This window comes from Emydura macquarii, unplaced genomic scaffold (genome assembly GCF_026122565.2).
Source record: "Emydura macquarii macquarii isolate MOO-44397 ecotype Brisbane River unplaced genomic scaffold, CSIRO-AGI_Emac_v2 contig_691, whole genome shotgun sequence".
In the NCBI taxonomy this organism is placed as follows: domain Eukaryota; kingdom Metazoa; phylum Chordata; order Testudines; family Chelidae; genus Emydura; species Emydura macquarii.
Window position 1 is genome coordinate 6,592,848 of NW_027130828.1, and position 23,738 is coordinate 6,616,585.

Genomic DNA, 23,738 nt, shown 5'->3' on the forward strand with positions numbered 1-23,738 from the left:
GGTGTCCCTCTTTCCCCAGGTCTGGGATACCTGAGTAAGGACCCGTCTATGGGCTGCAGGTGTGACTGCATACCTCTTACAGTGAATCTGTGGAGATGACAATTGAGGCCCTAGCTTTTGTGTGTCAGGCAATGGTTCGAAAATACAACCTGACACTGAAGAGGGTGACTATGCAAGAAGGCATAAGACATGCTCAGTGCTGTAGCATTGAAAGTAACCAGGGGTAAAAGACACCAGACATTTTGTCCATACAGGCTTCCAAAGACAAATGAAATTCAACAGACGGAGTAGACCAGAAACCGGAAGAAGCTGAGATAAATGACAATGTGTGCTACGCGGAAAGCCTGAAATTCACGGCTAAGCTCCATTTCTGCTCTGGAGTACTTGCTTTACATAAAGGAGGAATTTTATCACATGAACATACCATGGGAATGGAGATCAGGACTCCTGGGTCTGGTCCCACCTCTGCTGAGTTTCTTTGGCCATGTCAGTTATGGTCAATTTTCTTCCAGATGCCGCATTCTCAGAACCCCAGTGAGAGTAACTGTTGCTCAGCATTGATGAAAAAAATCAGGCCATTTACCTGTGTGCCTTACCTCACCCTGGGTAAAATCTTAGCTGCCTCGTACTGCTAATGCATTTATTTAGATTTATAAAACATTAAAAAATACCCCACCATGTTTGTAAGTTTCAACGGGGGCCTCAGCCAAAAGACGTTACAGCAGTGGCAAGCATTATTATTGAGAGGGAGAGAGAGAAAAATACCTACCAGCTAGATGAGGGCATTGCTGACACCTTATTCCAGCAGAAAGAGATGCCACCCTACATGGTTTTGCCACCCACTTGCACCACCTTCTTTTGATTTTTATGAACTTTGGAGAGTCTTAGATCAGATAAATGAGTGGTAGCAGCTAGAGAGAGAGGAAATCCATTTCAAAATAACCTCAGCTTCATTACTAATCATGCAAAAAGAGAGCAGAGACATAATTCTTTTATTGAATTGACAAAGCAAAACAGGCGCAAATCCAGTATCTTGCAACATAACAGTCCCTGCTGTATGGGTGGCGAGGGGGTCACACTGTGGTGCCTAGATGCTCGTAAAATCTTTCCAGACATCCTTTGTCTGCGTGTGAACTTCAGCTTAGAGCTAAGAATCATTTTCCTCCTTGTACACAGATGGAGACGGAGGAACCAGATGAGCAGTAGCTGTAAATTTCTTACAATGATGGATTGTCTTATGTCTATGTAGAATGGGTGACCTCTGCTGGAATGGAATGACCTGCTTGGATATATAACTGTTCTCTCTAGCAATTGAGCGAGTCAGACAGCTTCCTTAGATATGCAAAATAAGGAAGCCTCAAGTTCAAATTCTGTTGATGATCTGTTTGTAGGGCTGATTAATGAATACGGCATATGTGCACATACAAGCTGTATTGTTATATTATGCCTGATATTAAGGTGCATAGGCACATGTAGATAGATAGATCTCTGTGGTATTGGAATACCTACAGCAAAGAGATACTCCCCATTTGATCAGTGTAAAATGTTGGCTGTCGACAGTCTACCCTTTATATATTTCTCATCTGGCATAACCATTATGTTCCTAATTACTATAAAACAACCCACCATGACAGCTACCGGGCAAATAACTATTCGCGTCTATTAGCGGTGAAGTGGAGAGCAGAAAACACTTATCATACTTGCATGTGTCCATAGATGAAACAAAGGTATTCAAGTGGATGCTTAGAGTGTGTTGGATCAGCTGTGAGCTGCTTAGTACATCTCTTAGCTCTTGCTTTAGAACATCACGTAGCAAATGTGCAACGCACACCCTGGAAAATGTCTAATTCAGATCAGTTAGCCTCTGCCTAGAAAATAGTCATCAGAGCTCAAATGGACAGAACACAGTTTGCTTAGGAGAAGATGTGGCCTATTATTTTTAAATTCTTCTGCCAGACCATGTGTGTTTTGAAACTGGTAGCTAGAAGTGATGCATGATTCCAAGGCTATAGTCCATGGACTCTTCTAAGTGATATCCTTGGCAGATAAATTACGCCCACTTTAAGTTTCACTCCATTCTTTCCTTTGCCTCTGTGTTTCTCTTGGTTCTTCTTCCTCTTGGCCGTGATCCAGTGAGATAATGGTGAATAGTTCCATCACTTTTATTGTCAATCACCCGTTGCCAAAGTTATGAAAATATAATAAATCCCAAACCAGAAAAATGCTATATTTACATATAGTTGTTTCATAAAAGTTTAGAATTTGCATCACAGTTTCCTCTCTTGTGCAACGCTTTCTGGAACTCATGGTTGGTAGGTGCATAAAGAGAACATGGCCTTATACTTTCAAGGAATCATTAGCATAAATAATATTAACCTTTAGCCCTTATATAAGTGTTTTGCATCTGTTGAGCTCACAGTGCAAAGATGGTTAAGCATCATTCTCCCTGTTTTACATATGGGCAAACTGAGGAACAGAGTGGCTAAGATCGACAAATATCAATGCTCCATAATGTCAGGAGACCACACCCTCTCTCCACCCCCATGACTCCTCCTGCCTGAGAAGACAATCACCTGGAAACCCTTCAGTCTCAGCGTCATGGAGTTCCTGGACCATTTCTGTTCCCCTGTCAGAGGTTTAGCTATAGGAGAGTGATTATCTAGCCAAAAATTGCCTCTAATTTTGGCTTTCTTCATTTTTGGGTGAGACATCTCTGGGGCTTGATCTACAGAGAGGCCGAGCACCTGCAGCTTCCTGGGGCTGGGACGTCTGTTGACCTCAGCGGGAGATTACACATTGTGTTTTTGTTGCACCTCTGAGCTTTAGTCATGGACCAGGACTCCGTTGCGCTAGGGGCTGTACAAAACACAGCACAACGTTTTCCAAGGCATAGGCCACGGAGCTGGGGAGAGAGAGGTGGGGACACCCTAGCCCAACCACTTTTTGGCAGAGCCAAACCTGAGTGGTGCTCATGATCCTGTGCACCAGGTCACAATTCCACTCACCCAAACTTGGAAGCAGTGGGCATAGGGATTTATGGGCTGTTGAGGGGTGGGGGGTAGGCTGGTGGAGGATGGCACCTGAAAGAGGAAGAGGAGGGTCAGGGGAGGGCAAATCTATGTCTCCCCCCAACACTAACATATAGTTTAAATGGCACTCTGCAGCCTTTATGCCAGGAAGTATCTTGTTCCTCTCCTCATCCTCACTAGTCGTTTTACGTTGATGGCATTTTCACCCCCTCCCTGTCAGATGAAGGCCCATTAGAGTGACAGATGACTGCAGCCAGGAAATGTACCCTAAACAGAAAAGGCAGGGGAGGTGAAATCCCTGGGGGAGATGGGTGATTATTGCAATGATCACTAGGCTCCTCTGTCTTTCCCTCCCCCCCCACCACCACACAGGGAGCCTGGTGAGATCTGCCTTTTCCGGTATGAAGATGGAATGATGCTACACTCCAGCCTCATTAAATGCTAAACTATGGCATGCTTTCAAAACTTAATTTTGATTTTGGTTTGAAGAAAATTGACCTGGAGAGAAAGTGGAGGCTTTTAAAGCATTAAAATAAAGTGCAGCGGCTCAGAGGGCCCCAGCATGTATTTCACTTAGGGGAAGAGAAAAAAAAAAAATCCAAACAAACCAGCAACCTACCCGTCAGTTTATAAGGCTTTATGGCTTCGTCAGTTTTCCCTTGATACTGACCATTGTGTTATTAGGCTGGGAGCATGCAAGAATAAGTTTTAGTGTGGGTGGGAGCGTTCTGAGGATGTCAACATGTTCATAAATTTGCGATTGCCTGTTCCCAAAATTAACTCTTAATTTGAAGAAGGATGGAGAATACAAGTGTATGCAGCTTTACTTTAGCAAACAAGCAACCCTGCGGCAACTGACAATGGAGTGGTTTTTAAAAGTATTTGGCAGAGGCCTTGTGGGGTGGCAATAGAAGCTTTTTATCTTGAAATAATAATAACCTGGCTCAATGCAACCTCTTCCCCCTTTGCATGCCGGGTAAATGCTGAGAGCAGGTAACTCCACTGGAGTCCAGTGAGATCAGGCCTGGCTGTCAGAGTATCTACATTAGAAACTCTCCTTGAGTTGGAAAAATTATTCTTGGCTGCCGCTGTCAGCTTGCAAATGCGTGTTCAGGGGTAATGCACATCCCAGCTCTTCGTTACTGGATCAGGCACCACTTTAGTTCACACTCTCATTGTGCTTTTTGCTTGTTTGCTTCGGCTTAAGTAATATTTTTTAGATGCTAGGGCAAAATGACATCTGTTTTCAGTCTATGGTAGTGTGTCATTGTGCCTTTCCCTATGGGGGACATACCCTCTAAAGCTGGGCAAGAAACAGCTTTCATGCTCTGTGACACTTCTCAAGAGACCAAAGTGTCATGACCCAAATTGGGACAGAAAGTCAAAATACCTAAGGTTTTTCACCAATCAAATTCTTGCCTTTTTTCAGATCAGGCCAGTCAAACTGTTTTGTTTCTGTTTTGATCTTTTACTATAAATTAACTTCCATTTCAAAGTGACAAGTCATTTCACCTAACAAACAGAACTTTTTTTTTTTTCAAAACAGGATGGTTCAACAATTTCAAAACTGGTTTTTCTTTTCCATTTTTTTTTTTAAATGGAAAATTGTCAAAACTGACCCTGTCTCGCAACAAGTTTGGTTTTGATGAATCTGCATTTTCTGACACAAAACGTTTCATTAAAAAATTCTTAACCAGCTCTAAGAGTCTGCTCCCTGGGGTCCTGAACCTGCAAGGTGCTGGGAATCCTCAATTCCCATTGGCTTCAATGGGAAGACAAGATTTTTCAGCCCTAGAGGAAGGCACTTGGCATTTGTAAGGATTGTAGCCATCATGAATATTTGACCTGTCTTTCAGGTTAATATCTGTGCACACCTATGTGCATAATGCACTGGCCTGGGATTTAGGAGAACTGGATTCAAGTCCCAGGTTTGCCACAGGTGCTGTGTGTGACCTTTGGCAAGTCACTTAGTCTCTCTTTGCCTCAGTTCCTCACTGGTAAAACAGAAATGATAGCACAGCCCGGCTTCACATGGCCCTCAGTGACGTTCTTGATGACATTCACCATGAGTTTTGGAGCTCAACTTTCAAGAGATGCTAACCTGCAGCAAAACCAAAGAACTACTTGCAAAACCCCTGAAAACAATGTCAGCAAAGATGTTCTGTCAGCTTCACAGACACCTGCAAAAACTATTTATTTCCTTATAAATCTGCTCTTTGGGCGTCTCTTCTTTCATTTGGCATGAAAAAAGTTTCTTTTTTTTTTTTTTTTTTTTAAAGCCAGCAGGCTAGGTCTGTAAGTGAACTGTGCAGCTAACTAATGGAACTGTAACTTGTAATTATTTATCACCAGTGATCTCCTGGCTCAGATCTCAATACATAATTCATTTTTTGCTTTTCAGAGGTTTTAGCTCAGAACAGAGTTGAGTATGAAAAAACTCCCCATTAAGATCTAACGTGTAAGCTGGTTGTTAACACTACGCATTCAGAGGTGTTTTGTTCCTATTTCACAGGGTGAAGAGGACGCCTTGGGTAGCAAGTCTATTCCTTTCCTGTGCATCTCTCTTCCCTGCTCTTCCCTTCGGGGATCTCGAGTTGAATAGCAGGGTAGTGCTGTTATTCTGTAATGTTTGCCCTGCCACTGCAGCAGCATCCTTTCACCTCTTCATCGTTCTGCTTCTTTTGCTTGAGTCACTCAGTCATGAGGGCCAGATCCCCAGTTTGTGCGAACAGAGGAGCTCCACAGAAGTCAATGAAGCTATGGTGATGCCCACCAGCACAGGATCTGGTCCATGTCTTTTAAAAATGAATGAGGGAGTGAGTGAGTGGAATGGTTTACAAAGGGCTAATAGGTTATTAATAGATGTTATCAGCACGAGCAGTTTATGTTACAGACATTTTTAAGCTCATCCTTAGAAGTTGCAATTTGATGGTTATAAGCAACCTACCGGACTCTGTAACCATCTATACTAATTGATGAACCATTTATTAAAACATCTATTAATTAACCCTTTCTAGACTGGAACCTTAATATAAAGTGTGACCAAAACCTGAAATGACTTTTCTCACAATCCCCTTTCTAGAATAGGGAAGGATTATTTCCCCCATTTTACAGATGGAGAACTGAGCCCCTGGAGGGCTTAAGTGATTTGCCTAAGGCCACGCAGGAAGTCTGTGGCAGAACCCGGAAATAGAACCACATCTTTTGATTCTCAGTACATGGTTTATAGCCCAGGACTCTATCCTTCCTTTCTTTCAGTTGAGGCACAATCTGAGTTTCATGAGCTAGTTTGAGCCAGTTGTGTTTTTAATCAGACTCAGTTCACCCTCACTCCCTGTTTTCTTACTGCAGATGTTGCATTCAATCAAGAAGTGTAATACCAAGTGGTGACTATGCCCCATGTATGTACAGCCAAACCATTTTCAGACATGTTTCCAGAGTATAAAAAAGCATCAGCCTTACAGGTGTATTTACTGGCTTTTATCATTTTCTCCTCCAACATTATTTCTAATTAAATATTGGGTTGGTTTGCACAGAATGTCTGGGGATGTGTCAGTGAGAGCAGAGGGAATTAAAAGAGATGGATAGAAATGAAATCCTACATAGAAAGTAATAAGACACCTATGATTTATTTCACTCTCAGTCTAAGGTAATTATGTACCTACGCAGTCTTAAAATGTGTATTTCTTTTCTCCAACAGACCAGAAGAGTCTTTTTGGTTCCAGTCTAGCAAATAAATATGTATTTACACACTTTATTAAGATGGGTATTATTTACCCAGAAGACTGGAATAAATCTTCCATTCTACTGTTTTGGGTAGAACTGTATTTACACATTAGTTTGATGTGTGTATTACAGGCCGGGTAATGCACAGCAGCTTCGCGACTCTCTAAGCAGCACATTCAGAAGTAAAACTAGCATGTTTGTATGTAGGCACCTGAGCCTACACACCCACACAGAATATCACATTGGGGAGGCCATATCTACGTGATAAATAAAGCTGATTAAAAAAAACACTAGGGGTGGGGAAATCACACACATTCTCTCCAGAATTACCTCCTTTTTTCACAATTTGAAACTTCAAAATTTCAGACACTGGTAAAAGATCAACCAGCTGCATTAACTGGTTGAAAAATGGGAACATTATCAGGGAAATGGGAAAATGTTAGGAAAAGTTTCCCCTCTTTCCTTTCAAATGCCGAAATTTCACTCAAACTTCAGAATTTGGTCAAAATTTAAGGAATCACTAAAGATTTCGAACAGCTCTAGTGACAAGCAGTGGGACCCATATCATAATCCTACACCTGAGATATACTCTAATGTTCACAACCTCTGAACAGCTTCAGACCACTGCCATTTTTATAAACCCCAGGATGGGCACAATTTAGTTCAGATCAAGAGACAGCTTCCCCGCACACTTGAGAGGGATTCCTTGTGTCAGTCAGAATTGGCATCACTTGTGCGTGGCATTCTAATCTCATGCCAACAAAAGCCTTTACACTACATCACACTCTCAAGCATTTATTTCTTATTATAATTAGTATCATTCCAGCAACGAGTAGATTGGGGCCCCATTCTGTTAGATACTATGCACACACACAGTATGCGACAGTCTTGTCTCAAATATTTTACACTCTAACAAGACAAAGAAGCAGAAAGCCAGCATCACAAACATTCTTCTGAACTTTCACACACACTTCTTGACTATGTGTTTATGCGTCGTGTGTCAGGAGATCCTACCAGCCCCTATTAGCTAGGAGATGTAAACATCCGTAGAGATCTGGGAACTGAAACCAGATTTCGCAAATTTTACTCCAGTGCCCAAACCACATCACAATCTTTACTCCCCTAGGAGGATGAACGCAATAGAGCTGAGTGAAAATTTTTGGACAAATCATTTATTTGATGAAAAATGCAGTTTTAGTCGACCTGAAGCTATTTGTGAAATTAACATGAAATTTGTGAAATTTTGCTACTCACAAAACGGCTGCGGCAGCAGCAGAACTGCTTTTGCAACCACATTCCACCCCCACCCCATTACCTTTAGGGCACTCACCTGAAATATGGGGAACCTAGGTTCAAATCCCCACTCTAAAGCCAACCCAAAATGGATTTTTCAATTTTTGTTTGTTTTTTTTAAAATCAGATCTGGTTTGACCTGAACCTTTTTTTGATACAACTACTAAGCAATTCACCCAGCTCTCATAGGCCATATTATACCTATGTTACAGCTGGACTAATTGAGGCACCATGATGGTAAATGGCTTGGCCAAGGCCACTAATTGTATTGGAGACAGAGTCAGGGACCAGGCATCCTGGATTCCAGTTCCTTCTCTAACACTCTCATTCTTGAAAATGGTATTGAATCACAATGATGAGGATCTATTTTCAATCAAATTAGCTTGTAAAAATCTGTTAAAATGTCTTGTAACAGCACTCTCAGTTGAAAGCTTTTTATTGCATTTGGGACACTTTGTTAATTTTAAAGCTGTCTAAATGTAATAACATTTCCCTAATTCTTTTTCCAAAGATCCTAATATCTCAGCTCTCCTCAGGAATCTGATTGTTTTCAGGGAGGCAGATATGTAACATTTATAAAGACAAATGCACAGTGACTGTTTTTTCCCCTCACAATCAAATATCCTCATCCTTATTTTTTCCCTGCAACTCATGCAAGGGTTGATCTTGGTTTTCCTCTACGGTTCATTTTCAGCTGTACAATGCTGTATTTGAAAAGTATTTGACTGTTCATTAAGCTTTTCTAATCCGTTTGATATTCTTAATTCCTTTTATTTTTGTTTAATTTGGTTGAGTTTCTTGGCTGTGTTTTATGCTGCATTCATCAAATCCCGTGAATCTCTCTAATGTGATTCTTATCTTGACTATTATTGCTTACTTCTCCTGCCAGAACCACAGTGGCATTGACGGCTTTTTTCTGAAGTTTGGGAGCGGGAGGGAGGATGTTTTGTTTTTTGCAGGGTGGGGGACGTAATGCACAGGGTGCTCTCTAGGACTTTTGTTACCTAAGGGTTTCCACGGTGCTCATTAGTGAAATATCTAAAACTAGTTTACTCTTACGAAGTGGATAACGGTTATTTTGCAGATTGGGAAATGTAGCCATGGAAAGATTAGGATCAAATCCAGAAAGAAAAAAAAACACTTAGCCTAGAAGGCTGACCCTCCCTTTAGCCCTTAGTTTTAGTCTTTCCACAGATTGGAGCAGATTGGGGAATACTGACAATACAGCACCTTTTGGAGCACTTCAGTTCAGTTGTGTCTGACGGAAAACCTACAACACTCAGTCCAAAATGAACACAGTCCAGAGGAGAGCAACAAAAATTGGGGGGGGGGGGACATTTAGAAAAGTCTGACCTGTGAGGAAAGGTTAAAAAAGCTGGGCATGTTTAGTCCTGAGGGGTGACCTGAAAACAGTCTGCAAAGAAGGGCTGTTATAAAGAGGATGGTTATCAGTTGTTCTCCATGTCCACTGAAGTAAGGGGCTTGATCTTCAGTAAGGGAGATTTAAGTTAGATATTAGGAAAAGCTTTCTAACTGGAAGGGTGGGTAAGTTCTGGAATAGGATTCCAAGGGGGTTGTGGAATCCCCTTCATGGGAGGATTTTAAGAACAGGTTAGACAAACACCTGTCAGGGATGGTCTAGGTTTACTTGGTCCTGCCTTGATGACCTCATGACGTCCCTTCCAGTCCTACATTTCTATGCGTCTATGATTTATAATCCACACACTAGAAAACTGGGAACAAACAGAGAACTGAAGCAAAATCCGTTCTTGTGAAAGAAGCCCATAAGGATGGATGAGTTCCCTAGGAACAAAGATTACCTTTTTTTCTTCTGACATGATTTATCTAAATTATAGAGCAGTCATCTGCCCTTGTGGTTTTGTTCCAAACCAACCCTGCTCATTGAAAGGTGTGTTAAGGTTTGAATAGTACTAATATTTTGCATAGCCGTCACCTTTCACCTGAGGCTCTCACAGCACTTTACAAACATGAATTAATTAAGCTGCACATCTTCTCTCTGAGGTGGGTAACTGGGGTTATGTCCCTTTTACAGTAGGGAAACTGAGGCAGAGAAGTGATTTTTCCCGACGTCACACCATGAGTCTGTGGCATGGTTGGAAATGGAACCCTGAGAGCTACAACACAGCTGTTCATTTATTATTTTTGTCAAGCAGCAAATCAGGGCTTGATGCTGCACTATTGGAGTCAGTGGGAGTTATCCCATTGACTTCAATGGCACAGGATTAGGCATTTTGCTACCACTTCAGTTGTAAGTTTTTTGGGGGCAGGGACCATCTTTTTGTTCTATGTTTGTACAGAGCCTAGCACAACCGGGTCTTTGTCCATGGGTTGGTCTCCTAGATATTACTGCAATATAAACAATATCTTGTTCCCCATCATTTGAAACAATGCAACCCTTTAGGATTTAGGAAGGATTTTTATTCTGTACCTGCCTACTTGTACATTTCTTGTTTGTACTGGACTGTAAGCAAGGAATAGTTTCTAGATTACATTAGGGTGATGTACTAGTGCAGAAATGTTGTACAGATTAAATCTTGTCTCACTGTGGCATCACATCATCTCTGTGTATGGCGTTGTTGAATGATAAGATTTGAAAGCTGGCAAGATAGCACACGCTGGATCAGTAATGTTCATTAAGATAAAATCAAAGCCATTCTTTCTCTCTCTCTCTCTCTGTCTTTTCCAAAGGGCTTATAATAGAAAAAGAAATGAATAAATAAAGCTCTCAAGCAATTCTCCAGAGGGAATCCTTAGCTTCGAAATCATGGTTTCCAGTTTCTTCTATCACATTTTTTTTTCCCTAAAAGAAAACAAGAAAGGAAGGAAGAAAGAAAGAAAGTTACTTAATAACAGCATCAACCCGGTTGAATTTATTTCCATTGCTTTGACGGTGCCTGGTTCCTTGAGGGATAATGAAATGAAAGAAAAAAAGGGAAGAAAAGCAAAATAATTGAAAGAAGTAATTCAATTCAGAAAGAATTATTATCCTAATGATTTATGGCTTCATTAATGACTTTGATTAAACTAATGATTTTTTTTTTGTGTACTTACACAGAATTAGGGCTGCTGGCTGTAAGGTTATTGGATGTCAAAGCCAAGGAGACTCATTTGTCTCCATTTAAATACTTAATGATCTCGCTCTCTTTCACCACATCAATCAACGGGATCTAGGGTTCTCTTTTTTTATTTTTTGCAAAGTTTCTTCGCTGTATGACTAGCATGTATTGACTTGGAGCTCAGGGGCAGCAATGGAAAACTAAACGTTCAGATGTGAGCTGAACAAAGTTACAACAGGCTCTAATCAAAGCTGATGACCTAATGGCTGCCCACTGTGACCGTTTCCATGCTCAGGGGCAACAGGTTTTGACATAAGCTGAATATTCAAGTTGCTATTTAATTTATGACACCCTTAAATATACAGAGAGGAGACAGAGTAGCAACCCTGCCCCCCACCCCACTGCTCTCCTTTCTCCTTCCTTCCTTTCCACAGGCTGGTTTGCGAGGGGCGACGTTTAGCATGCTCCCTTTCCTATCTCAGCTGCAGGAATTTCATTATTTCCTGCTGAGCCTCATTGACCAGTATTCTCATGGGCTCTAGTGCACACCGGGATACTTTGTATTAACTATAGTGCCATTTCAGAGGACGCCGCCCCGTTCCTTCTGTTTTCGAATCATCTTCACTGACTACACAAAGCATATTTAGGGCCCGATTCTGCCTCCCCTACTTACACTGAGCACCTTACTCCACAAGCAGGTCTGCTGAGACAGCATTGTCCAATGGATATGGAACTTAACTAGGCGCCATAAGGCTTGAGTTCTATTCTTGGCTCTGCCAATGACATGCTGTGTGACCTTGGGCAAGTCACTTTGCCTCTCAGTGCCTCGGTTTCCCCATCATTAAACTGGGGACAATGAGACAGAACTTCCTTTATATAGTCTTTTGAGGTTTACAAATGAAAAAAATTAAATATACTAATTACTCCGGGGCAAGGCACTACTCAATGGGAGGAAGTGTGGGAGACTGCAATGGAGCTGGGACAATTTACAGCTGAGGAAACGCCCCTAGGTCCTGAGCAAGGCTAAAACACTGGGCCCTGACACAAGCTTAGAAGTACATGTCCACACTAGCAAACATCCTTGTTAGGGTGCAGAGCCCCTAACTGTGGCAGAGAACACAGTGCTATCCTGGCAACATGGACAGGTCCCTAATGAGCTCTGATGAACAAACATGGACTCCCACTTAATGGCTCATCAAAAGAAAATCTGTTCAAAAGGATGTTATATTCTAGCCCCGTTTAGATGTCTGTTTTGATATAGCCATTCACACTTCAGTGAGACTGCTTATACCAGTTCTGCTAGGACCGTGTACTTTAGAAGAAGAGCCCCATGTGATTTCAGAATGATTGGATTTTCTCCTTATTTGCATCCCCAGAGCTGCTGTGTTTTTTTTTTCCATTTAAATGCAGCTAAGACCCTCACTGTTATTACCATCAGCTACTCCAGCTGAGAGGCTGATGATACAGCTGCATTGAGATGCTAGCTTATAAACTCTACTATGCAGAGAGCTAATGAATGAACACAGACACCCACAGCACCAGTTCATGGAGGATACACACTGTCCTGAAAGCTTTCCAAATGCAAAAATCCTAAGGGACAGAGGCTTTTGGATAAGCAAACCCAAGATAAATTCATTATCTATCATTCTGCACCCACCAGTGCTTCAAGGTTAGGCAAAACCGTTACCTGACTCAGGCAATAGTGTCCTCAAACTGTCCTCAATTAAATGCCCTGCTAAAGGTCAGGCCCCACTAATTGGTCTCAAAACTGCTCTGTGCCTTAATTGGCACTTCCCTTTCATGAGCTGTCGGGAATGGCTGCTGAGTTGACCATTATGTTCTTGCAAATGCGCCTCTTGTAGACCCTATGGGCCTGATCCTTACCTGGTGTAAATCAGAATTAATTATCATTGCCACCTGCTGAGGAGTTGGCCCTCTCCCATTTTTTTTTCGAAGCTTAACAATTATTTTTAACCCGACAAGAGTTGAGTGTATTGGTAGTTTATTTCCTAATGGACAGAGCACTGGGCTGGGACTCAAGATACCTGGCTTCTATTCCCAGCTTTGCCCCTGGCTGGCAGGGTGACCTTGTGCAAGTCACTGCCTCTTCCTGTGCCTCAATTTTCCCATCTGTAGAATGGGTAAAATGATACTGATGAGAAGTGCTATATAAGACGTAGCTATTATTATCATTTGAAATCTCACTTACTACATGAGGCTATGCAAATAAAACCAGATACCAAGGTGATGGGCACCTTAGAAAGAGAGCTAGAAGGGATACTGGTTTCACCAAAGTTAATGTAAGTCATGCTGTATTTTCCCTAGATTAGAAATAAAATCTTAGCTCTGAACCACGCCATGAACCGGCAGACATGGGATATAATCTCCATGCAGATTGTCTGCAAACACATTTTAAAAATTGTGTTTATTTGCTATCAATTTGGAAGGACAAACACAACTAACATAACTCATTCATGTCTAAAATGTAACTTATTTATGTACCCCTTCCTCAGGTGGGAAACTCCACTAAGGGATTAATTTGCAAATTTGTTATAAATACAACTGTTGTCATAATATTTGTTTAATGTTTTTGTGTTTGTTTGTTTTCTCTCTAGTACAAAATAGTACAATTTTTAGGGCTTTCAAAACCCACAAAGTATAATTGGACCAGACCAAATTCCTGGACCCAAACACCAAAGAACTCTGGGGAATTTTGAATCCAGATTCAGATCCAAATTTCCCTGCTCCGTCTAACCTGGTAATTGGTCTGCACAAAACCCTAAGTGTGAATACACCAACATGTCAGACCTAATTTAAACTTACTCGTGGCTTTGGCTCATCTCTAAATAATAGAAAGAGAGAGAGAATTTTCAGATGGGCATGAATATTGTAAACATATTTGCAATACACTTGATCAAACGTGTAACAAATACTGTATATGAAAAGGTTATGGGGGAGAGAGAGAGGTTCCCTCTGCCTATTCAAGAAGTATTTGGCTGTCCTATATTAAAACTCCTTCAGAGCTGCCTGTTGTCTAGGGACCTTGGTCAGACTTGCCTATTTCCAATATCGAATCTCTATCCATTGGCATGGAAGCCAAGTGATTATGTATTCAGGATGAATCCACAGGCAAAAGGCTGAGTCTGCACACTTGGATCTATACATTATAATAATGAAAATACCAGCTCTTATATAATACTTTTCATCAGTAGATTTCAATGCTTTACAAAGGAGGTCAATATTATCATTCCAACATTACAGGTAGGGAAACCGAGTCACAGAGAGGTGACATGACTTGTCCAACATGACCCGGCAGATCAGTGGCAGAGCTGGGACTAGAACCCAGGTCTCCTGGTGTAGCGCTGTATCTACTAGACAGCCCTGCCTCCATATGGATATGGGAACACATGATGGTGAGGTATAGAAGCCATACTGCCTGATGGCATCGCTCCTGTTTGGTGGAATCCATGGGTGAGTTACACTGCTAATCCCCGAAACACAGCAGTTGCCTTGTTGGGAAAGTTAGTATGGCTCTCAAAGAACTGGCTGAGTAGGTAAAGGTGGGTAAGGGGGTCAAATGTGAGTGACAAGTAAATACAACATTTGCCTGACTAAGACATCGCCTCATAAAATCATAGAAGATGAGGGTTGGAAGGGACCTCAGGAGGTCATCTCGTCCAACACCCTGCTCAAAGCAGGACCAACCCCAACTAAACCATCCCAGCCAGGGCTTTGTCAAGCCACACTTTAAAAACCTCCAAGGACGGAGATTCCACCACCTCCCTCGGTAACCCATTCCAGTGCTTCACCACCTGCCTAGTGAAAAACTTTTTCCAAATATCCAACCTAGACCTACCCCACTGCAACTTGAGACCATTGTTCCTCCTTCTGTCATCTGCCACCACTGAGAACAGCCTAGCTCCATCCTCCCAGGAACCCCCTTTCAGGTAGTTAAAGGCTGCTATCAAATCTCCCCTCATTCTTCTCTTCTGTAGACTAAACAAGCCTAGTTCCTTCAGCCTCTCCTCATAAGTCATGTGCTCCAGTCCCCCAATAATTTTCGTTGCCCAACGCTGGACTCTTTCCAATTTGTGCACATCCTTCCTGTAGTGGAGGTCCCAAAATTGGACACAATACTCCAAATGAGGCCTCACCAGTGCCGAATAGAGGGGAATAATCACTTCCCTCGATCTGCTGACAATGCTCATACTAATGCAGCCCAAAATGCCGTTAGCTTTCTTGGCAATAAGGGCACAGTGTTGACTCATATTCAGCTTCTTGTCCACTGTAAGCCCCAGGTCTTTTTCTGCAGAACTGCTGCCTAGCCAGTCAGTTCCCCAGTCTGTAGCAGTGCATGGGATTCTTCCATCCTAAATGCAGGACTCTGCACTTGTCCTTGTTGAACCTCATCAGATTTCTTTTGGCCCAATCCTGTAATTCGTCTAGGTCACGCTGTATCCTATCCCTGCCCTCCAGTGTATCTACCACTCCCCCCAGCTTAGTGTCATCCGCAAACTTGCTGAGGGTGCAATCTACCCCATCCTCCAGGTCATTAATGAGATCTGGATATGCCTCTTCACTTATGACATATTTTCACACCTGCTTGTGCCATTGCAGTGAAAACTTCCATCCACAGGCTTCTTTAAAAAAAATCTAGACCTGAGAGGGTGAACTGGGAGTATTGTAGCAGGAAATACGTCCTCGCTCCTGAGGTGCGCATAGATTTTGGGTATGCACCTGCTGACACACAGCAGTGTGTGTTTTTAAACAATATTGAGAAATGCAGTGTACGGTCTCTAAAGTGTTGTGTCAACTACAGTTATTTCTTGTTGAAGAGACTGGTTTATTTCTCATGTAATATATATGAAGAGGGCAATCTGGAGTCATTGGGTTGCTGTTTTTTAAATCATCTGCTCTAACATGAAATTGCTGTCTTATTCGGAGCGTTGTTCTGCAGCAAAACTAGTAATTTTGATCAGTGATCTCATATAAAATGACAAGCGAGAGTATCATAAGGCACACTTCATTTGATCTGTCGAATGTCAAACAATTTACAGAAAATTTTACTTTAATAAAGCCACAGAACTGCATTTCAAGTCAAGCTCCCAGGAATGAAGTGTGTTTAAAGCTGCAGGAAAAGGACTGGAAGAACCTGGAACCAATTCAGTTGCGACGGCCCTTAAAAATAAACAAACCACAACTTCATCGTCATTGTTGACTAGTAGGAGGAAAAGGGTGTTTTAAACTGGAGAGGCAGGATGGTCTTCTGAGTAAGTCAGTGGAATGAGACTTAGGAGATGTGGCTGCAGTTCCTGGCTCTGCCGTAGACTCTCTTGTGTAACTGTGGAGCAGACTCTGGGGCTACGGCTTCACTGATGGCGGCAAATTCACTGCCATCAGATCGACTTCTCTGGATCAGTGGTCAGTGAAGTGGTCAGTGAAGACCCACTCAGTCGATCCAGAAATCGACATATTCAGACCACCTCCTCAAGTAGCGTAGCGCTGCGTCGATGGGAACGCGGTTCCTGTCGGCTCAGTGCAGTGAAGACGGCGCGCAGAAGAGAAGCAGAGACGTCGCCGGGAATTATGCAAGTTTTGGCCAGTATGGCCATTCTTAAGTTCAGTGAATAGTTCACAAACCGCTCAGAGGCTGAAGTTTGTTATCATGGGACGTTCAGTGGGAATGACAGGTCAAAATCCAAGTCTCTCCACAGACAATCTGTAACCCTCGCTTCGTATTCACAACTCAAACATTTCGCCCAGCTTTGGCAGAGTCAAGACTTCAACAGCGTTCTGAGGTTTCTTGCACACAAAAGGTGCTACATGCGACCAAACTGCATTCTGCTCCGCTTCCCTTTGCGGTAGGATGAATTGCAATGCAGAACATCTTGCATCTGGCTGAGTTACCTGTGCAACACGGAGGGGGCCACACGGTTTGCTTCATTGGTAACACTGAAGTATTGACTGCCAGAGCAGCTGGACTTGCGGCAGCACGCTGTTGTTCCCGGGGAACACAACACAACACAACACAACTGCTTACGTGGTGACACATTTTTCAATTAAAACAATTTGCCCTTTGCCACTGGTCTCGATGGAGCCTTGGAACTGCTTTCTGCAACTAGCATTGCATGCAATTATCACCACGCTGTCTCAGAAAACATTTTTTAATATACTTAGCAGCACCTCCTTCTTCTCTGCCAGTCAGCACTTCCTAGGCTGGTAGGATGGAAATGATTCAAATCTTAGGGGAGCAATACGTCCTGCTCAGTCTTTCTGTCCTCTTTCAGACTGAGGCCTCAGACATGTAGGACAGTTCAGCTCCAGGGTTGGGCTGGCATACCTGGGCCACAGCACACACTCAGCCGGCAGTTTAATCAGAACAACGTTACCTCGGACGGTTCTTGCAGGGCTTCGCATCCAGAAGGATCCCCCCCTAAACGGACATTGGACCAAAGGCATCCAAGTCAGTGGAGTCGTAGCAGGGATGAATTTGGGCCTGAGAGACAAAGGGCCAGAGTGCACCGTTGCAGCGCAGCCCTGTGCGGGGGTTGATGAGGAGTTAAACTGCCCCAGAGGGAAAACCACTGACTTCTACTACTAGGGACACAAGCATATGCCTCCCCGCTCATGGCCACGGCTCTGCCTCTTCTCTGCCACTCCCTGCCCCCTTCGGGGCATCAGGTGCTCCTGGAGGGAGTAATTAGGGCAGCGTTTCTAAGGAAATAGTTCTTTCTGCTCTTCAATATAAGGAAGGGAGGTTCTTTGTTTCCCATCCCCCACACTGCACACCCTCTCGCGGACTTGGCAGACTCTAGCCTTATGCTACTTATCCAAGGGCACAGAAGAAAGCAGCCCTGGAAGGAGAATTAGAACTCCCGGCTAATAGCACCATAGCCACCAAAGGCCCCTCTCTTGGCTAGTGTTGGCAGAGGCTTGTCATGTCCGTATACGCTTCTGCTGCTAAATCCCCCAGCGAGCTGCACTATCTGGTAATTACCACTACTAACCCTGTATTGATTTTGGTCTAAACAGGATTTGGCCTGGTTTTGCCACTTCCTCAGCTGGGAGAGGATTCGGTGTAGACGGAATCCTTCTGGGTATATTTTTTCTGATATAGTCCCACAGCCAAAGTAAAGGGATTATTTTTCTTAATAAACAAATCCCCTTTTCCTCTTTCTTACAGCCAAGACATCTGCTCCTCTGGCAAAGCACTTAAACCAGAGAGAAATAGCTCTCGTCATATCATCTGCTGTCCTTTCTGTATGTGTTGATTTGTATCTTGTATATCTTCTTCGGATTATGCTAGTCAGGCTCCTTGCCTAGATGTGATAATAATACCATTTGTTATTACTAAATGCTGTTAACCTTTTGCTATTATTTGTCTTATAAATTCCCATGTGCTGCAGATATCTCTTTTGTTATCAGAGAATGAATCCTGTATGACTGCTATCAAACACAGCTTCTGAGTACAGGCAGAGTGAAGGGAGAGATGTCTTATCTACCAGGCCTCTGTTGTGGTAATGAGCAACAGTGTAAGTCTTAGGTCCTGAAGGTTAATGCCTGAAGCTTTTAGAACAGAAAAGACCTGGTTTAATAAGCAAGCAAGAGCACAGCTTGACTCTGGAGAGACAAAGTTGAAAGAAGACAAATTGATTGATTTATATTTGCATTTGCCACAATCTAGCGTACAAGATTCGAAGAGCTGCGAGGCTAACTTTCTGCTTCTTTCTGTAGTATTTTCTGGCCACGTCTAATGCTCTGTAATGTGATCTACTGAAGCACACAAAATCAGCTTTGGTTTGGGCCGGACTGAAGCATGTTAGCCACCAGGGGCTGGTTTGAACTTGTTTTTTGTCCATTCATTTAATTTTTGGAGGTGCTCAGATACTACGGTGATGATGATGCTATTACAGCCACGATAAAAAGATGAATAGATGCTTTTTATGATATCCAGATATCCACAAACTTACATTACTCACTTCAATCCTGAGAGCTGCCCCATTCAGAAAATTGAGGACAAAAATGGTCTTTTATCCCAGTTCTATGCACCATTCGCAGCTGTTTATTTAACAGGCTTGCTCTTCTGGAAGAAAGAGTGCCCCAGACTGTAGGGCGCACACATCTGCCTTGTGGAAGGAGACTCCAGAGAATCAAAAGGAGTCCTTTGAACAGCCCAGCAGTCAGAGCAAAGGACTTAAAAGTTTCCTGAATTAACAAACCCTAGAGCAGCTACGGTCAGTCAGCTGCCTGCACCATCTGCAGTCTTTGCTCAGTGCTTGGGTGCATCTCTTTGTGCCGACACACGAGAGACGATGCACCACAATGTGATGTCATGTCACAACCAGCACACGTCAAGTGACGCCGCAACCTTTGAGCACATTCTGCCTTTTATTTGCCACTTCTCTCTCCCTATAATCTCTGTGACCCAGCCACTCTAACAGAGCCCTGGCAATGGTTGCTCTGATTTCCCAGACAGCAAACTCCTCTGCAACATCCTCTTCTCCAGATGGTTTCTATCTTCATCGACAAAGTGACAAACACAGAAGAGCTTCAAACAATATAGTCTGCAACTAATCCAGAATTGTTCTATAAGGGCAAAATTTTAACCCCGTGCAGAGGTCCAGCACAAGGTTTTTGCACCACTTAAAACCAATTTAAGCTCTATTTTGAGGGCTTAAGTGTATTTTATTCCTGCTTCTCCTGTTACTAAGCTGGGCACTTCCCAAATGTTCCCTTTCTCTGTTTATAACATCTCTGTTTGAGCTAAGAGTTTTCAGTGGGCAACCACCTTCCACTGCTGTAAGTCAAATATCCAATTGGACTTAAGTCACAAGTGGAGTGGATCAAGAGACTGGGGTCTGAATCCAAACCAAGCTGACTGAAAGTAGCCTACAACCAATACATACATGAGTTTGCCTCAGCTCCTTCTCAAGATTTTTCCCTTATGTTTCCATGTAAGACAGAGGCACACAAATAATAGTAGATCCATACTTTGTACTTTTACGGTACATCCTGTCTGGTGATCTCACATACAGCAGGTCAACATTTTTCCAACAAAAAATTGTGTTTTGCCCAAAAGGAGACAAAAATGTTCATTTCAGTTTAAATTTTCATTTTTTTCAACATAAAAAAAAATAACCCTGAAAGATTTCCAGTTTTCTTTCTTTTTTTTAATTTCCCTCTTTCTTCTATTTTTATCTCTCCACCTTCCCATAGAGAAAAGGGAAGAGAAAAAAAAAACCAGTAACAAAACAAAATATTCCCCTCCTCCCCCCAAAAAATTAGTTGTTTAGTCAAAAACAAAAAAACACAAATTGAGTGAAAAATTTCAAATGAAACTAAATGTTTCCATTCTGAGTATTTTTTTGGAGCAGAAAATGGGTAGTGTTTTTCGGTCAGCTCTAATCCCCAATCCTTTCCCAAACACTAGTGAATTCAGCCTCATTACTTCCCTGTTATGCCTCCCAACACAAGGTTTATTATCCCCATCTTACAGATGGATCGGCTGAGGCACAGAAAGATTAAGCAGTTTCCTTAGGACAGAGCAAGTCTGTGGCAGATCTAAGAACAGAATCAAGATTCATTGACTCCCACGCTCTTCTGCTTTAACCACAATGGCATGCCTTGAATGCTCTGCACATTTTGAGCAGAAGTACAGAATCCGTGCCCCACAGAATTTCAACCTGAGAGATGATTTAAGCGTTGCTCTTGCTTCAACTGCAAGTCCACTGCTGCTTAGATGGAGATTTTTGTCTTGTATCTGACAAGACGACATTTTGACCCAGTGGCCTTGACAAGAGAATATATCTTGGCTCTCGGCTGGCACATCACAACATGAATGGAGCTAACCCCTTTGCCATCCCTCACTATTGTCTGGGCAGATGGAATGGAGCAGCTTTTCAATGATTAAAACTGATACTTCCTTAGAAACAATGACATGGTTTCAGCTTTGCAAATCACAGCTTTAGGGAGAGGACTGCAGTAATAAAATTAACTCACAGAGAGGAATAAACAAGTGGGACAGATGTAAATATTATATAACCTGCATTTCCTAAAATATCACTGCTTGGCTCCAGGATTCGGCTTCAGAAGAGGAGTTGAACAGGGAGGCTGATAGAAAACAAATAACAAACAAATGGTAATTAATCATTTCTGGCACCAATATAGCACCTTGCATGCCATAGTCTTTGCAAACATTCAGCTTCACATCACGACTGTAGGATTCGTATGGTAAGTTTATCTAAGGCAGGGTAACTAAGGCACAAGGAGAAAATGGCATGAAATTTCAGAGTGGCCTCTAATGTGTAACGCCTCCCTTTTTAGCTTTAGACCTCTATGACTGGATTTTTCAGAGGTGCTGAGCCCGCTAGAGCTGACTGACTTAAATTGGAGTAGGTCCTCAGAGCGCTGGAAAGTCAGTAGGAGGGGGTCAGAGCAGATCTTCGGTGGTGTAAATTGGCATAGCTTCTTTGAAGCCAACAGAGCCACACAGATAAACATTAGCTGAGGATCCGGCCCTAGGTTTCTTACAATAACCAGAGACATCCAAAATCAGAAGCAGTTCGCCAATTTGAAATGTTTCAGTCATCAGCTCTGCTTACTTGCTGACATTCTTTCACATGACTGCAGGGTTTAATGATGGGAATTAAATGTTATTTTATGTCTGTCTGTTTCTGCAGCATATGCTATGGAATATCACTTTCGCTGTGGCTATGAATATCTAGTCAGTTTCACATGTGTCTGGGATATCTGACACGGAAGCAATATACTTGATCAAATATGTGGCTATAATAACTATACTGTGTACATTTGCATATAAGAATGAGTGTTCAGTCAGTATGATATTTGCAGGCAGACTCTCCTTCTATCACAGGAGTGTGCATGTGGTTACTCTCCAAGTTGTAAGTTTGAAAAGCTTGGGACTTTCAGCATTGCCCAGAAAGCAACGTGAAGTGCCAATGACATGCAATGTCCCAAGAAACATCTCCCATCCATCAGCCTTCCAGACAATGCTGTCAATCAGTGTTAGCCTCAGGATTATATCTGTGCCAGAAAATATCAGCCAAAGAAAAAAAAAAATAAACCACCATCACCACCATAGTTTTCTTTTTTCTAACTTTAAGGTACTGGGATGTTGGTCCATGCCTTATAATATTTTATTAGTCAAACTGCTGGCAGGTAAGTTCCCATCATTAAAGTCAGGCAAACCAGGTATTTCTCAAATCCCACTCACACCTTTAGACTGTGTACTCTATATACTCAGGTCAAAAACTTCATGAGTTAGGGAATGTCTACACTGCACATTAAACCCAGGCTGTCACTCAGGTTTGAGCCCAAGTTTGCCTCCTGTCCACACGTACATCAATCTGACTTGAGTCAGCAAACCCTCAGGACCCAAGTCCTGCCAGCGGGGGTGGGTCAGAATCCAAGTCCGGCTGTGACTCAGGTCCAAGCCCTGTGATTTTGCAGTGTGGATGCAGAACAAGCTGCAATCCTGAATCAGAGGGTCTGTGTGGTACAGCATGGATGCGTTAGTGTGGCTCTGAGACATGAGTCCAGCAGTTGGAAGCCCAGGTATACAATGCGGTGTGGATGCTCAAGTGCAGGTTTGGAAACACTGAGTCCACAAGCCCAGGTCTGGCAGACCTGGGTTTACAAGATAGTGTAAATGTACCTGTGGAGTCCCCACATGAGCCTGCCTGCTCTGCCCAAAGCCATGTAGGCTTCTGTAGTAATGTAGCCATTCATCACCTCATCAAACTATTGCTGTTCCTCGGCATGGCCTGCCCAGGAAAGCTCAGCTCTCAGGTTGCAACGTTCATGGACAGCTTAGACGGTAGTCAAGGGGAAAAGATGCAGGGCTCGACCCCCAGCTTGAGAACTCACTGCCTTCGTAGTGCAAAGCGCCTGGAAAGCTGCCCTGAAGAAGCAACTGAGGATTCTCCTGAAGGATCTATACCATTCACTCCCCTCACCTTCCTTCAGGGCATGGAGGGATGGGTACGGCCAAGTCGCGTGGACTGCGCACACAGCGAACCGAGATCAGTTGCAGCATGGATTGCCACCTCTGAGGTGCAGAAAAATCAGGACCTCAGGTATGACACTGAGCCCATCAAACTGGGCAGCTGGCAGTGTGTGCTGAGCACCCCAACAGATTTCCTGGTACAGCTACCTCCAAAGAGGGGTGATCCTGGGAAACCTGGTCAGGTGGCACCACTAGTTGGGGCGAAAAGTAGACTGCTAAAATGGTCAGTTTTAATACCCCCAGGGTTTGCTAAACATTGCACTTGTCAGAAAAGATGGGTGGGATTTTCAAAAGTATCTGAGAGACCTAGGCACTTAAAGTGAGTGAGAGTTGCATGCCTAACTCTCATAGGCATCTAATTTATTAACCGTTTGATAATCCCTATGTGTGGCTATCTCTATATTTTTATCCTTGTGAATGTTAACCTGACACTTCCCATGTCTGAAGTCACACTGGGAGGCAATATCCCAATGGGTGATTCACAGATCTTTTCCCTGCCATTGCGTTACCTGAAGAGCCATCACATTAAGGTCTATGACTAACCCGCACCAAGAGTGACACATCATAGGGAAATGTTAATATTTTCTG